At 41.9% G+C, this 12,359-nt stretch overlaps 11 non-coding genes across 11 annotated transcripts; all 11 read left to right on the plus strand.

Annotated features, from left to right (window-relative positions):
• Positions 1–898: 898 nt before the first annotated feature.
• On the plus strand, positions 899–971 carry TRNAV-UAC (transfer RNA valine (anticodon UAC)). The gene has a single exon. It is a non-coding gene; the product is annotated as a tRNA-Val (tRNA).
• A 1,259-nt stretch (positions 972–2,230) lies between these two features.
• TRNAV-UAC (transfer RNA valine (anticodon UAC)) lies at positions 2,231–2,303 on the plus strand. Its single transcript has one exon. It is a non-coding gene; the product is annotated as a tRNA-Val (tRNA).
• Positions 2,304–3,379: 1,076 nt separating this feature from the next.
• TRNAV-UAC (transfer RNA valine (anticodon UAC)) lies at positions 3,380–3,452 on the plus strand. The gene has a single exon. It is a non-coding gene; the product is annotated as a tRNA-Val (tRNA).
• Positions 3,453–4,124: 672 nt separating this feature from the next.
• TRNAV-UAC (transfer RNA valine (anticodon UAC)) lies at positions 4,125–4,197 on the plus strand. Its single transcript has one exon. It is a non-coding gene; the product is annotated as a tRNA-Val (tRNA).
• Positions 4,198–4,869: 672 nt separating this feature from the next.
• TRNAV-UAC (transfer RNA valine (anticodon UAC)) lies at positions 4,870–4,942 on the plus strand. The gene has a single exon. It is a non-coding gene; the product is annotated as a tRNA-Val (tRNA).
• A 514-nt stretch (positions 4,943–5,456) lies between these two features.
• On the plus strand, positions 5,457–5,529 carry TRNAV-UAC (transfer RNA valine (anticodon UAC)). The gene has a single exon. It is a non-coding gene; the product is annotated as a tRNA-Val (tRNA).
• A 672-nt stretch (positions 5,530–6,201) lies between these two features.
• TRNAV-UAC (transfer RNA valine (anticodon UAC)) lies at positions 6,202–6,274 on the plus strand. Its single transcript has one exon. It is a non-coding gene; the product is annotated as a tRNA-Val (tRNA).
• Positions 6,275–6,787: 513 nt separating this feature from the next.
• On the plus strand, positions 6,788–6,860 carry TRNAV-UAC (transfer RNA valine (anticodon UAC)). The gene has a single exon. It is a non-coding gene; the product is annotated as a tRNA-Val (tRNA).
• A 514-nt stretch (positions 6,861–7,374) lies between these two features.
• Positions 7,375–7,447, plus strand: TRNAV-UAC (transfer RNA valine (anticodon UAC)). The gene has a single exon. It is a non-coding gene; the product is annotated as a tRNA-Val (tRNA).
• Positions 7,448–9,488: 2,041 nt separating this feature from the next.
• Positions 9,489–9,561, plus strand: TRNAV-UAC (transfer RNA valine (anticodon UAC)). The gene has a single exon. It is a non-coding gene; the product is annotated as a tRNA-Val (tRNA).
• Positions 9,562–10,075: 514 nt separating this feature from the next.
• On the plus strand, positions 10,076–10,148 carry TRNAV-UAC (transfer RNA valine (anticodon UAC)). Its single transcript has one exon. It is a non-coding gene; the product is annotated as a tRNA-Val (tRNA).
• The last annotated feature ends 2,211 nt before the right edge of the window (positions 10,149–12,359 follow it).

Raw genomic sequence — 12,359 nt, forward strand, 5'->3', positions numbered from 1 at the left:
ATACATAATGCTCTTTTTTGACTTGTTGTTAGAACGAAACTTTCGGAGGTTTTTGGCAATTTTTTTAAATTGAAAAGTGAAATGTTTTGGGTATCTATGGTGTAGTGGTTATCACGTCCGCCTAACACGCGGAAGGTCCCTGGTTCGAGCCCTGGTAGATACATAATGTTCTTTTTTGACTTGTTGTTAGAACGAAACTTTCGGAGGTTTTTGGCAATTTTTTTAAATTGAAAAGTGACATATTTTGGGTCCTTGGTAGTATAGTGCTGAGTATCACCGCCTGTTTTACGGAAGACCTGAGTTAAATTCCCCGCCGGGGAGGCATGACCGGCTTCAGTTTTTAAAGATAACAGAAAATATTTTGGTGGCAATGAAACGGTTTCTTCTTAATACCAAAAATATCCGTTTTAAAGAAATCCACTGGTTCAGGCCTTGGTCAAAATGCAACCCTATCACCCAGACGATTTTCGTCAGTTCATGTTACAGTCGCTAGCGTATCTATGGTGTAGTGGTTATCACGTCCGCCTAACACGCGGAAGGTCCCAGGTTCGAGCCCTGGTAGATACATAATGTTCTTTTTTGACTTGTTGTTAGAACGAAACTTTCGGAGGTTTTTGGCAATTTTTTTAAATTGAAAAGTGACATTTTTTGGGTCCTTGGTAGTATAGTGCTGAGTATCACCGCCTGTTTTACGGAAGACCTGAGTTAAATTCCCCGCCGGGGAGGCATGACCGGCTTCAGTTTTTAAAGATTGCAGAAAATATTTTGGTGGCAATGAAACGGTTTCTTCTTAATACCAAAAATATCCGTTTTAAAGAAATCCACTGGTTCAGGCCTTGGTCAAAATGCAACCCTATCACCCAGACGATTTTCGTCAGTTCATGTTACAGTCGCTAGCGTATCTATGGTGTAGTGGTTATCACGTCCGCTTTACACGCGGAAGGTCTCAGGTTCGAGCCCTGATAGATACAAAGAAGGTTGATATTTTAGCGATATGTGGACGAGTGAATTGGAGGCTCTCGGTCTCGATAATTTGCCCATTTTTAAAACAGTTTCATCGTATTTACGATGGCCATGACGGGTATCTATGGTGTAGTGGTTATCACGTCCGCCTAACACGCGGAAGGTCCCAGGTTCGAGCCCTGGTAGATACATAATGCTCTTTTTTGACTTGTTGTTAGAACGAAACTTTCGGAGGTTTTTGGCAATTTTTTTAAATTGAAAAGTGAATTGTTTTGGGTATCTATGGTGTAGTGGTTATCACGTCCGCCTAACACGCGGAAGGTCCCTGGTTCGAGCCCTGGTAGATACATAATGTTCTTTTTTGACTTGTTGTTAGAACGAAACTTTCGGACGTTTTTGGCAATTTTTTTAAATTGAAAAGTGACATATTTTGGGTCCTTGGTAGTATAGTGCTGAGTATCACCGCCTGTTTTACGGAAGACCTGAGTTAAATTCCCCGCCGGGGAGGCATGACCGGCTTCAGTTTTTAAAGATTGCAGAAAATATTTTGGTGGCAATGAAACGGTTTCTTCTTAATACCAAAAATATCCGTTTTAAAGAAATCCACTGGTTCACGCCTTGGTCAAAATGCAACCCTATCTCCAAGACGATTTTCGTCAGTTCATGTTGCAGTCGCTAGCGTATCTATGGTGTAGTGGTTTTCACGTCCGCTTTACACGCGGAAGGTCTCAGGTTCTAGCCCTGATAGGTACAAAGAAGGTTGATATTTTAGCGATATGTGGACGAGTGAATTGGCGGCTCTCGGTCTCGAAAATTTGCCCATTTTTAAAACGGTTTCATCGTATTTACGATGGCTATGACGGGTATCTATGGTGTAGTGGTTATCACGTCCGCCTAACACGCGGAAGGTCCCTGGTTCGAGCCCTGGTAGATACATAATGTTCTTTTTTGACTTGTTGTTAGAACGAAACTTTCGGACGTTTTTGGCAATTTTTTTAAATTGAAAAGTGACATATTTTGGGTCCTTGGTAGTATAGTGCTGAGTATCACCGCCTGTTTTACGGAAGACCTGAGTTAAATTCCCCGCCGGGGAGGCATGACCGGCTTCAGTTTTTAAAGATTGCAGAAAATATTTTGGTGGCAATGAAACGGTTTCTTCTTAATACCAAAAATATCCGTTTTAAAGAAATCCACTGGTTCAGGCCTTGGTCAAAATGCAACCCTATCACCCAGACGATTTTCGTCAGTTCATGTTACAGTCGCTAGCGTATCTATGGTGTAGTGGTTATCACGTCCGCTTTACACGCGGAAGGTCTCAGGTTCGAGCCCTGATAGATACAAAGAAGGTTGATATTTTAGCGATATGTGGACGAGTGAATTGGAGGCTCTCGGTCTCGATAATTTGCCCATTTTTAAAACAGTTTCATCGTATTTACGATGGCCATGACGGGTATCTATGGTGTAGTGGTTATCACGTCCGCCTAACACGCGGAAGGTCCCAGGTTCGAGCCCTGGTAGATACATAATGCTCTTTTTTGACTTGTTGTTAGAACGAAACTTTCGGAGGTTTTTGGCAATTTTTTTAAATTGAAAAGTGAAATGTTTTGGGTATCTATGGTGTAGTGGTTATCACGTCCGCCTAACACGCGGAAGGTCCCTGGTTCGAGCCCTGGTAGATACATAATGTTCTTTTTTGACTTGTTGTTAGAACGAAACTTTCGGAGGTTTTTGGCAATTTTTTTAAATTGAAAAGTGACATATTTTGGGTCCTTGGTAGTATAGTGCTGAGTATCACCGCCTGTTTTACGGAAGACCTGAGTTAAATTCCCCGCCGGGGAGGCATGACCGGCTTCAGTTTTTAAAGATAACAGAAAATATTTTGGTGGCAATGAAACGGTTTCTTCTTAATACCAAAAATATCCGTTTTAAAGAAATCCACTGGTTCAGGCCTTGGTCAAAATGCAACCCTATCACCCAGACGATTTTCGTCAGTTCATGTTACAGTCGCTAGCGTATCTATGGTGTAGTGGTTATCACGTCCGCCTAACACGCGGAAGGTCCCAGGTTCGAGCCCTGGTAGATACATAATGTTCTTTTTTGACTTGTTGTTAGAACGAAACTTTCGGAGGTTTTTGGCAATTTTTTTAAATTGAAAAGTGACATTTTTTGGGTCCTTGGTAGTATAGTGCTGAGTATCACCGCCTGTTTTACGGAAGACCTGAGTTAAATTCCCCGCCGGGGAGGCATGACCGGCTTCAGTTTTTAAAGATTGCAGAAAATATTTTGGTGGCAATGAAACGGTTTCTTCTTAATACCAAAAATATCCGTTTTAAAGAAATCCACTGGTTCAGGCCTTGGTCAAAATGCAACCCTATCACCCAGACGATTTTCGTCAGTTCATGTTACAGTCGCTAGCGTATCTATGGTGTAGTGGTTATCACGTCCGCTTTACACGCGGAAGGTCTCAGGTTCGAGCCCTGATAGATACAAAGAAGGTTGATATTTTAGCGATATGTGGACGAGTGAATTGGAGGCTCTCGGTCTCGATAATTTGCCCATTTTTAAAACAGTTTCATCGTATTTACGATGGCCATGACGGGTATCTATGGTGTAGTGGTTATCACGTCCGCCTAACACGCGGAAGGTCCCAGGTTCGAGCCCTGGTAGATACATAATGCTCTTTTTTGACTTGTTGTTAGAACGAAACTTTCGGAGGTTTTTGGCAATTTTTTTAAATTGAAAAGTGAAATGTTTTGGGTATCTATGGTGTAGTGGTTATCACGTCCGCCTAACACGCGGAAGGTCCCTGGTTCGAGCCCTGTTAGATACATAATGTTCTTTTTTGACTTGTTGTTAGAACGAAACTTTCGGACGTTTTTGGCAATTTTTTTAAATTGAAAAGTGACATATTTTGGGTCCTTGGTAGTATAGTGCTGAGTATCACCGCCTGTTTTACGGAAGACCTGAGTTAAATTCCCCGCCGGGGAGGCATGACCGGCTTCAGTTTTTAAAGATTGCAGAAAATATTTTGGTGGCAATGAAACGGTTTCTTCTTAATACCAAAAATATCCGTTTTAAAGAAATCCACTGGTTCAGGCCTTGGTCAAAATGCAACCCTATCACCCAGACGATTTTCGTCAGTTCATGTTACAGTCGCTAGCGTATCTATGGTGTAGTGGTTATCACGTCCGCTTTACACGCGGAAGGTCTCAGGTTCGAGCCCTGATAGATACAAAGAAGGTTGATATTTTAGCGATATGTGGACGAGTGAATTGGAGGCTCTCGGTCTCGATAATTTGCCCATTTTTAAAACAGTTTCATCGTATTTACGATGGCCATGACGGGTATCTATGGTGTAGTGGTTATCACGTCCGCCTAACACGCGGAAGGTCCCAGGTTCGAGCCCTGGTAGATACATAATGCTCTTTTTTGACTTGTTGTTAGAACGAAACTTTCGGAGGTTTTTGGCAATTTTTTTAAATTGAAAAGTGATATGTTTTGGGTATCTATGGTGTAGTGGTTATCACGTCCGCCTAACACGCGGAAGGTCCCTGGTTCGAGCCCTGGTAGATACATAATGTTCTTTTTTGACTTGTTGTTAGAACGAAACTTTCGGACGTTTTTGGCAATTTTTTTAAATTGAAAAGTGACATATTTTGGGTCCTTGGTAGTATAGTGCTGAGTATCACCGCCTGTTTTACGGAAGACCTGAGTTAAATTCCCCGCCGGGGAGGCATGACCGGCTTCAGTTTTTAAAGATTGCAGAAAATATTTTGGTGGCAATGAAACGGTTTCTTCTTAATACCAAAAATATCCGTTTTAAAGAAATCCACTGGTTCACGCCTTGGTCAAAATGCAACCCTATCTCCAAGACGATTTTCGTCAGTTCATGTTGCAGTCGCTAGCGTATCTATGGTGTAGTGGTTATCACGTCCGCTTTACACGCGGAAGGTCTCAGGTTCTAGCCCTGATAGGTACAAAGAAGGTTGATATTTTAGCGATATGTGGACGAGTGAATTGGCGGCTCTCGGTCTCGAAAATTTGCCCATTTTTAAAACGGTTTCATCGTATTTACGATGGCTATGACGGGTATCTATGGTGTAGTGGTTATCACGTCCGCCTAACACGCGGAAGGTCCCAGGTTCGAGCCCTGGTAGATACATAATGTTCTTTTTTGACTTGTTGTTAGAACGAAACTTTCGGAGGTTTTTGGCAATTTTTTTAAATTGAAAAGTGACATTTTTTGGGTCCTTGGTAGTATAGTGCTGAGTATCACCGCCTGTTTTACGGAAGACCTGAGTTAAATTCCCCGCCGGGGAGGCATGACCGGCTTCAGTTTTTAAAGATTGCAGAAAATATTTTGGTGGCAATGAAACGGTTTCTTCTTAATACCAAAAATATCCGTTTTAAAGAAATCCACTGGTTCACGCCTTGGTCAAAATGCAACCCTATCTCCAAGACGATTTTCGTCAGTTCATGTTGCAGTCGCAAGCGTATCTATGGTGTAGTGGTTATCACGTTCGCTTTACACGCGGAAGGTCTCAGGTTCGAGCCCTGATAGATACATAGAAGGTTGATATTTTAGCGATATGTGGACGAGTGAATTGGAGGCTCTCGGTCTCGAAAATTTGCCCATTTTTAAAACAGTTTCATCGTATTTACGATGGCTATGACGGGTATCTATGGTGTAGTGGTTATCACGTCCGCCTAACACGCGGAAGGTCCCAGGTTCGAGCCCTGGTAGATACATATTGCTCTTTTTTGACTTGTTGTTAGAACGAAACTTTCGGAGGTTTTTGGCAATTTTTTTAAATTGAAAAGTGAAATGTTTTGGGTATCTATGGTGTAGTGGTTATCACGTCCGCCTAACACGCGGAAGGTCCCTGGTTCGAGCCCTGGTAGATACATAATGTTCTTTTTTGACTTGTTGTTAGAACGAAACTTTCGGAGGTTTTTGGCAATTTTTTTAAATTGAAAAGTGACATATTTTGGGTCCTTGGTAGTATAGTGCTGAGTATCACCGCCTGTTTTACGGAAGACCTGAGTTAAATTCCCCGCCGGGGAGGCATGACCGGCTTCAGTTTTTAAAGATTGCAGAAAATATTTTGGTGGCAATGAAACGGTTTCTTCTTAATACCAAAAATATCCGTTTTAAAGAAATCCACTGGTTCAGGCCTTGGTCAAAATGCAACCCTATCTCCAAGACGATTTTCGTCAGTTCATGTTGCAGTCGCTAGCGTATCTATGGTGTAGTGGTTATCACGTCCGCTTTACATGCGGAAGGTCTCAGGTTCGAGCCCTGATAGATACAAAGAAGGTTGATATTTTAGCGATATGTGGACGAGTGAATTGAAGGCTCTCGGTCTCGAAAATTTGCCCATTTTTAAAACGGTTTCATCGTATTTACGATGGCTATGACGGGTATCTATGGTGTAGTGGTTATCACGTCCGCCTAACACGCGGAAGGTCCCAGGTTCGAGCCCTGGTAAATACATAATGTTCTTTTTTGACTTGTTGTTAGAACGAAACTTTCGGAGGTTTTTGGCAATTTTTTTAAATTGAAAAGTGACATTTTTTGGGTCCTTGGTAGTATAGTGCTGAGTATCACCGCCTGTTTTACGGAAGACCTGAGTTAAATTCCCCGCCGGGGAGGCATGACCGGCTTCAGTTTTTAAAGATTGCAGAAAATATTTTGGTGGCAATGAAACGGTTTCTTCTTAATACCAAAAATATACGTTTTAAAGAAATCCACTGGTTTAGGCATTGGTCAAAATGCAACCCTATCTCCAAGACGATTTTCGTTGTTCATGTTGCAGTCGCAAGCGTATCTATGGTGTAGTGGTTATCACGTCCGCTTTACACGCGGAAGGTCTCAGGTTCGAGCCCTGATAGATACATAGAAGGTTGATATTTTAGCGATATGTGGACGAGTGAATTGGAGGCTCACGTTCTCGAAAATTTGCCCATTTTTAAAACGGTTTCATCGTATTTACGATGGCTATGGCGGGTATCTATGGTGTAGTGGTTATCACGTCCGCCTAACACGCGGAAGGTCCCAGGTTCGAGCCCTGGTAGATACATAATGTTCTTTTTTGACTTGTTGTTAGAACGAAACTTTCGGAGGTTTTTGGCAATTTTTTCAAATTGAAAAGTGACATATTTTGGGTCCTTGGTAGTATAGTGCTGAGTATCACCGCCTGTTTTACGGAAGACCTGAGTTAAATTCCCCGCCGGGGAGGCATGACCGGCTTCAGTTTTTAAAGATTGCAGAAAATATTTTGGTGGCAATGAAACGGTTTCTTCTTAATACCAAAAATATCCGTTTTAAAGAAATCCACTGGTTCACGCCTTGGTCAAAATGCAACCCTATCTCCAAGACGATTTTCGTCAGTTCATGTTGCAGTCGCTAGCGTATCTATGGTGTAGTGGTTATCACGTCCGCTTTACACGCGGAAGGTCTCAGGTTCGAGCCCTGATAGATACATAGAAGGTTGATATTTTAGCGATATGTGGACGAGTGAATTGGAGGCTCTCGGTCTCGAAAATTTGCCCATTTTAAAACAGTTTCATCGTATTTACGATGGCTATGACGGGTATCTATGGTGTAGTGGTTATCACGTCCGCCTAACACGCGGAAGGTCCCAGGTTCGAGCCCTGGTAGATACATAATGTTCTTTTTTGACTTGTTGTTAGAACGAAACTTTCGGAGGTTTTTGGCAATTTTTTTAAATTGAAAAGTGATATGTTTTGGGTATCTATGGTGTAGTGGTTATCACGTCCGCCTAACACGCGGAAGGTCCCAGGTTCGAGCCCTGGTAGATACATAATGTTCTTTTTTGACTTGTTGTTAGAACGAAACTTTCGGAGGTTTTTGGCAGCTTTTTCAAATTGAAAAGTGACATATTTTGGGTCATTGGTAGTATAGTGCTGAGTATCACCGCCTGTTTTACGGAAGACCTGAGTTAAATTCCCCGCCGGGGAGGCATGACCGGCTTCAGTTTTTAAAGATTGCAGAAAATATTTTGGTGGCAATGAAACTGTTTCTTCTTAATACCAAAAATATCCGTTTTAAAGAAATCCACTGGTTCAGGCCTTGGTCAAAATGCAACCCTATCACCCAGACGATTTTCGTCAGTTCATGTTACAGTCGCTAGCGTATCTATGGTGTAGTGGTTATCACGTCAGCCTAACACGCGGAAGGTCCCAGGTTCGAGCCCTGGTAGATACATAATGTTCTTTTTTGACTTGTTGTTAGAACGAAACTTTCGGAGGTTTTTGGCAATTTTTTTAAATTGAAAAGTGACATTTTTTGGGTCCTTGGTAGTATAGTGCTGAGTATCACCGCCTGTTTTACGGAAGACCTGAGTTAAATTCCCCGCCGGGGAGGCATGACCGGCTTCAGTTTTTAAAGATTGCAGAAAATATTTTGGTGGCAATGAAACTGTTTCTTCTTAATACCAAAAATATCCGTTTTAAAGAAATCCACTGGTTCAGGCCTTGGTCAAAATGCAACCCTATCACCCAGACGATTTTCGTCAGTTCATGTTACAGTCGCTAGCGTATCTATGGTGTAGTGGTTATCACGTCCGCCTAACACGCGGAAGGTCCCAGGTTCGAGCCCTGGTAGATACATAATGTTCTTTTTTGACTTGTTGTTAGAACGAAACTTTCGGAGGTTTTTGGCAATTTTTTTAAATTGAAAAGTGACATTTTTTGGGTCCTTGGTAGTATAGTGCTGAGTATCACCGCCTGTTTTACGGAAGACCTGAGTTAAATTCCCCGCCGGGGAGGCATGACCGGCTTCAGTTTTTAAAGATTGCAGAAAATATTTTGGTGGCAATGAAACTGTTTCTTCTTAATACCAAAAATATCCGTTTTAAAGAAATCCACTGGTTCAGGCCTTGGTCAAAATGCAACCCTATCACCCAGACGATTTTCGTCAGTTCATGTTACAGTCGCTAGCGTATCTATGGTGTAGTGGTTATCACGTCCGCCTAACACTCGGAAGGTCCCAGGTTCGAGCCCTGGTAGATACATAATGTTCTTTTTTGACTTGTTGTTAGAACGAAACTTTCGGAGGTTTTTGGCAGCTTTTTCAGATTGAAAAGTGACATATTTTGGGTATCTATGGTGTAGTGGTTATCACGTCCGCCTAACACGCGGAAGGTCCCTGGTTCGAGCCCTGGTAGATACATAATGTTCTTTTTTGACTTGTTGTTAGAACGAAACTTTCGGAGGTTTTTGGCAATTTTTTTAAATTGAAAAGTGACATATTTTGGGTCCTTGGTAGTATAGTGCTGAGTATCACCGCCTGTTTTACGGAAGACCTGAGTTAAATTCCCCGCCGGGGAGGCATGACCGGCTTCAGTTTTTAAAGATTGCAGAAAATATTTTGGTGGCAATGAAACGGTTTCTTCTTAATACCAAAAATATCCGTTTTAAAGAAATCCACTGGTTCACGCCTTGGTCAAAATGCAACCCTATCTCCAAGACGATTTTCGTCAGTTCATGTTGCAGTCGCTAGCGTATCTATGGTGTAGTGGTTATCACGTCCGCTTTACACGCGGAAGGTCTCAGGTTCGAGCCCTGATAGGTACAAAGAAGGTTGATATTTTAGTGATATGTGGACGAGTGAATTGGCGGCTCTCGGTCTCGAAAATTTGCCCATTTTTAAAACGGTTTCATCGTATTTACGATGGCTATGACGGGTATCTATGGTGTAGTGGTTATCACGTCCGCCTAACACGCGGAAGGTCCCAGGTTCGAGCCCTGGTAGATACATAATGTTCTTTTTTGACTTGTTGTTAGAACGAAACTTTCGGAGATTTTTGGCAATTTTTTTAAATTGAAAAGTGACATTTTTTGGGTCCTTGGTAGTATAGTGCTGAGTATCACCGCCTGTTTTACGGAAGACCTGAGTTAAATTCCCCGCCGGGGAGGCATGACCGGCTTCAGTTTTTAAAGATTGCAGAAAATATTTTGGTGGCAATGAAACGGTTTCTTCTTAATACCAAAAATATCCGTTTTAAAGAAATCCACTGGTTCAGGCCTTGGTCAAAATGCAACCCTATCTCCAAGACGATTTTCGTCAGTTCATGTTGCAGTCGCAAGCGTATCTATGGTGTAGTGGTTATCACGTCCGCTTTACACGCGGAAGGTCTCAGGTTCGAGCCCTGATAGATACATAGAAGGTTGATATTTTAGCGATATGTGGACGAGTGAATTGGAGGCTCTCGGTCTCGAAAATTTGCCCATTTTTAAAACAGTTTCATCGTATTTACGATGGCTATGACGGGTATCTATGGTGTAGTGGTTATCACGTCCGCCTAACACGCGGAAGGTCCCAGGTTCGAGCCCTGGTAGATACATAATGCTCTTTTTTGACTTGTTGTTAGAACGAAACTTTCGGAGGTTTTTGGCAATTTTTTTAAATTGAAAAGTGAAATGTTTTGGGTATCTATGGTGTAGTGGTTATCACGTCCGCCTAACACGCGGAAGGTCCCTGGTTCGAGCCCTGGTAGATACATAATGTTCTTTTTTGACTTGTTGTTAGAACGAAACTTTCGGAGGTTTTTGGCAATTTTTACCTCTCCGAGGGGACAAAGTCCCCTAGGAGGGGTTATACAACGACCGTGTCTGTCTGTGGGTCTGTGGGTGGGTCTGTGGGTGGGTCTGTGGGTGGGTCTGTGGGTGGGTCTGTGGGTGGGTCTGTCTGTCTGTCAGGACTGCGAACGCGTTCGCATTTTCGGTGCAAAGTGTAATCACTGCGTACGCAGTTTCTCAAAGGGTTGGCAAAACCACCGTGTGACGGTGAGCGTTAACGGATGCATTTGCGGTTTGGTTTGGATGGTGTTTTTTCGCTCACCGTCGTGACGGTTTGGTGTATTACGTTTTTGTAATGTTTATGCGTACGTTGTGAGTGTTGAATTTGTTGTGTTTGTGTTCTGATGGTTGTGCATGCTGAGTCTGTTGTGTTTATATGGGCGTTTTCTCTCCAACTTCTTCTTAATGACTTTGGGACGGACCGAGTGCTGAGTGTAATGCTACCGCTCAACGTCCAATGGCAGGGTTTCCACCAGTTGTACACGGTATTCGTCTTAGTATCAATTTGCGATCGCATCGGGCGGGATTTGAACCCGAGACCTCCTGATTGACAGGCGGACGTTCTACCACAGAACCACCGACACTTGTTACGCCTTATTGAAAATTAGACCTTCAGCTTTATCGGAAGCGTATTTAATAGAGTAGGAAATTTTGGTTTAATTGAAATAGAATTGAAATTGAAATTATTGCATCGAAGAAATTCTAATTTAGCGTTTCTCTATTGATTAAAAACAAATGCGCCACCCAGGTTTCGAACCCAGACCATTCGGCTTGGCAGTCGAGCGCTCTACCACAGAACCACCGATAGCTGCTTAGATTCACTGAAATTAAGACAGGCATCGTAAGCATAATAGGTAATAAAGTCTTTTTTTATTAATGAATTTATGAAGGCCTAATCTGGTATTTTTTAAAGGTTAAATCTTGTTTTAGCGCAGTCAGCCGAGATTAGAGGGTTAAAGGGTAGACCCTGTGGGTGGTCCACTTTCTTAACGACCTATATATAGTTCTGTTAATTCAAAGGAGATAATTTAACGTTAATTGCTTTAAGAGCTGGCGGTTAGTCAAGTGGCTCTCTGTGCTTTGTTGATGGTAAGGTTTTTGCTTCTTGTAAATACATTTGGTGTGGATATTTGGATATCTACGATTTCTAACGCAGTCAATGATTTCTTGGGTGTGCGAGTCATTATATGATATTGGAAATTGGACGGCATTGGTCTTTTTCATGTGGTATGCGTCACAACGTCAACAGGAAGTGAACGAGTCGTCCACTACCAGATATCTACGGTATCTTCATCAAGGGCGAGTGTTGAAATAAAATGAGCGTTAAAGATGCGGCAAGTATTTCGTAAGCGAGTAATTCCAAAAAGCCTCTGTAGATATTTCTTTCATTAAAATTTGCTTCGTATTATATTTAACTGATAAACTTGTTCTGTAAAAGGGTTTAATTCAATTGTGCATTGTTATAGTACGTCTAACTTACTGTTGTAACTACTTAACTTATGATATTCTGAATAAATTAAAATTGGTCGTTTCGTCTCAATTATTTTAATTATAATTAAAATTTTATACCGGGCGGGATAGAAATGGGTTAATATTTTTAACAAATAACTCTAAATTGCGGAGATATATCTTTAAGGGTTATCTCGATAAATTAATACCACTAGGGACAATTCTTCCGAGGAGAGGTATATTTTGGCTTGCCAACTTGTTTTAAATTGAAAAGTGACATATTTTGGGTCCTTGGTAGTATAGTGCTGAGTATCACCGCCTGTTTTACGGAAGACCTGAGTTAA

Source organism: Leiobunum rupestre, chromosome 3 (assembly GCF_980474605.1).
Source record: "Leiobunum rupestre chromosome 3, qqLeiRupe1.1.hap1, whole genome shotgun sequence".
Taxonomy (NCBI): Eukaryota; Metazoa; Arthropoda; class Arachnida; order Opiliones; family Sclerosomatidae; genus Leiobunum; species Leiobunum rupestre.